Raw genomic sequence first — 3,816 nt, forward strand, 5'->3', positions numbered from 1 at the left:
TCAGGGGGTCAAACAGATTCATTAATGAGCAAGATCAATTCAAGTTAATGAGGTGATATTTGATCAGATCTGAAATGTGGATTTATGCTGTCAAGAAGTCAAACAGGCCTGTTAAAAGCAAGAACAATGGATAGTAATAAGGTGATCTTTCTTCTGTTGGCTGAGGTTGTTACCATTCTGGAGACCATATTTCTAATTTTATTATGATCAAACTTAAAATGTGGCTTTTGTCATGAAGATCTCAACAAAGCTCAATAAAGAGTGAGATTCATGCATTTTAATGAGGTGATCTTGCATTGGATTGGTTGAGTTTAGTACAGTTCTGTAGGTCATATTTCTAGTGTTTGAATTTGATACATCAAAGGAATATTGACTTCAATGATCATGATTATACATGAGTTCAGTAATGATTAATATTCAGTCCTTTTAATAAGGTAATCTTGCATTTCGTTGACTGAGCTTCCTACACTCTAGAGAAAATATTCCTGATCCGATTTTGAATAAATAAAATTGGTAAATTTACTTAAAATGATCAGGGTGAGTGCAGTTAAGAGCAAGATCCATGCATTTTATTGAGGTGATCTTGCATGTGATTGGCTGATCTTAGCCACGCTTTAGTAACTGTTTCTATTTGGTTTGATCAAACTTGGTACAAAGTCTTAAATCATCAAGACATCCAATTAGTTCTATTATGAATGATATCTGTGCATATTAATGAGGTGATCCAGAGTCTGATTTGTTGAGCTTCTTAACACTCAAGAGACACTATATCTGTCCTAATTTTAATGTTGGTTTTTACAACCTTGAAAAATTCTTGAATTTTTAGTTTTGACTTAAAAAACCCTTAAAATTTGATACAGTGGCATTTAACTTTGAAAGTTCTTTGTTGTAAAACTTCTTACATTTTTCAAATCTGAGGAAATACAAAACATTAAAATTGAATAAAATGTTTCACTTTTTAATTTGTTTTCATTATATTTTTCATAAATAAAAATAATGTAAACACAAATAGAATGTGATAACTTGGGTATATACCAGTCCTGTTACTTTATTGGCATGTTAATTAGTCCTGTTTTTACTTATAATTTTGTACCTATTTATGCAGTGATAAAGAAGGTAATGCATTGAGAAATTTCAGTTTGGTAAGAAAAACACTCCTTGAAAACTTTTTGGAAGTCCTTGCAAACTCTTTGAAAATTCCACAGAAGTAGCTGTCTGGGCTGTACAAACAATATTAGTTAAATTTTGTCAATATGCAGTTATCATGATATTGGATGAGTTTCATTATGAGAGAGACCTGTGCATATTTGTAAAGTGAAGTTGCATCTGATTGGCAAAATTTCTTTATAAGTTTAGACACTCTATTTTTCATACATTTTGGATCAAACTTCTTAAACAGGCTTATATCATCAAGATCTCCGTTGAGAATTATTACAAGTGTGATCCAGGCATGTTAGTGACATCATCTTTTGCTTCATTGACAGGACTTGTCAACACTTTTACAACTATATTTCTGATCAGATGTTTTAAGAAATATGTTATATTTATGTCATTAAGATTTTGGGTAAGTTTGATTAGGAGCAAAGTCAGTACATATTTATGAGATAATCTTATATCTTATTAGCTGAGTTAGTTACCCCTCCGGAGACCAGATTTAAATTAGATTTTGCTCTTTCTTTGGTCAAGATGTTTATATTATCATTGTCTTAGGTCTATAATAAGTAAGATAAATGATGAAGATCTAACCTTTAATTGGCTAAGCTTGTTAACTCTTTTGAGTCTTTATTTCTCATCCAGTTTCACTAAAACTTGTAAAATAGGTTTATGTCATCAATGCCTTGGATGGGTTCACACTTAAGCAAGAGTCTGTGAATATTATTTCTGCCTTTATCTTTGGAAAAAGATTTTATCATACTTTAGTAAAATAAGTAAAATCAACAAGGTAAAGAAACTGTGTTATATAGGGTAGAGTTATAATAGTACACAAGACTGTTTAGCGAAATCATCATGTCAGTTGTTATTTAAAACAAGTGAGTGATACCAGGCCCACTTTGGCCTTTTGTTATTCATATTATGGTTTGGCTTATTGTTCTTAAGTAATAATTGGATAGCCCAATTTTATAGTCAAATGACAAACATGACAGATTCTGGAATATTTTAATATTTTATATTTATTTAAGCTTTCTACCAGAAAGAAGTGGCATGCTGGATTCATGCTGTGTATCTATCCATTGGTTGAGGCCATGTACACTTCTGGCACTAACTTTTATACACCTGCTGAGCCCATACACACATCTAGTATTTATTTCATACACCTTTTGAGACCTTGCACACATCTAGCATTCATTTTAATACATCTGTAAAGGGCATGCGCACCTCCAGTGCCTATTTTAATACACCTGTTGAGACCATGCACACTTCCAGTACTTATATTAATACACCTGCTGAGACCATGTATACTTCCAGTACTTATTTTAATACACCTGTTGAGACCATGCACACTTCCAGTACTTATTTTAATACACCTGTTGAGACCATGCACACTTCCAGTACTTATATTAATACACCTGTTGAGACCATGTATACTTCCAGTACTTATATTAATACACCTGTTGAGACCATGCACACTTCCAGTACTTATTTTAATACACCTGTTGAGACCATGTATACTTCCAGTACTTATTTTAATACACCTGTTGAGACCATGCACACTTCCAGTACTTATATTAATACACCTGCTGAGACCATGCACACTTCCAGTACTTATTTTAATACACCTGTTGAGACCATGCACACTTCCAGTACTTATTTTAATACACCTGTTGAGACCATGTATACTTCCAGTACTTATTTTAATACACCTGTTGAGACCATGCACACTTCCAGTACTTATATTAATACTCCAGTTGAGACCATGCACACTTCTATCCTTGTTTTAATGATACTGACCCATGCCTACCAGGTGCTTAAAGTTTCTCATGTCTTCTTGTCCAGAAAACTCTACTAATTTTGACAACAATAGGCAATAATGAACATTTTCAGCTAGCTTTTACTTGGGATGACCTCTCTCCAAAATGTGTGGCTTCCATAGCAACCAGATGTAAAAATTATTTCCATTTATTTCCTCCAAAACAGCTGGACCAGTTTAGATCAAATTTGGTGGGATTCGTCTTTCAATCATGCTCTGCCAGAAATATTTCTTGGATTGCCTCTTCTTTAATAGTGTGACTTGGATTTACATCCTGTAACAGTGTGACTTTTACAGTGACCAGGCAAAAACATTTTTGTTTTTATCTATAGAACCAGTTATGATCCATTAACATTAGATTTTTCCACAAAAATCTTTAACAATATCTGGCTACAGTTAGATATATTCTTGCATCAGGGCCATTATACATAGTACAAGCAAGAAAGAGTTAAGACCAAATGGTACAAGCAAGACAAAGTTACCACCAAATAGTACAAATAAGACAAAGTTCACACCAAATGGAACAAACAAGAAAGAGTTGACACCAAATGGTACAAACAAGACAAAGTTACCACCAAATAGTACAAACAAGACAGTTCACACCAAATGGAACAAACAAGACAAAGTCAACACCAAACGGTACAAGCAAGAAAGAATTAACACTAAATGGTACAAACAAGACAAAGTTAACACCAAACAGTATAAACAAGAGTTGACACCAAATATTACAAGCAAGGCAAAGTTAACACCAAATAGTACAAACAAGATAGTTGACACCCAGTGGTACAAACAATGCAGAGTTGACACCAAATTCACACATTATAATGAGAATAGACCACATGCAGACC

This window comes from Sinohyriopsis cumingii, chromosome 2 (assembly GCF_028554795.1).
Source record: "Sinohyriopsis cumingii isolate HCF-2022 chromosome 2, ASM2855479v2, whole genome shotgun sequence".
NCBI lineage: Eukaryota > Metazoa > Mollusca > Bivalvia > Unionida > Unionidae > Sinohyriopsis > Sinohyriopsis cumingii.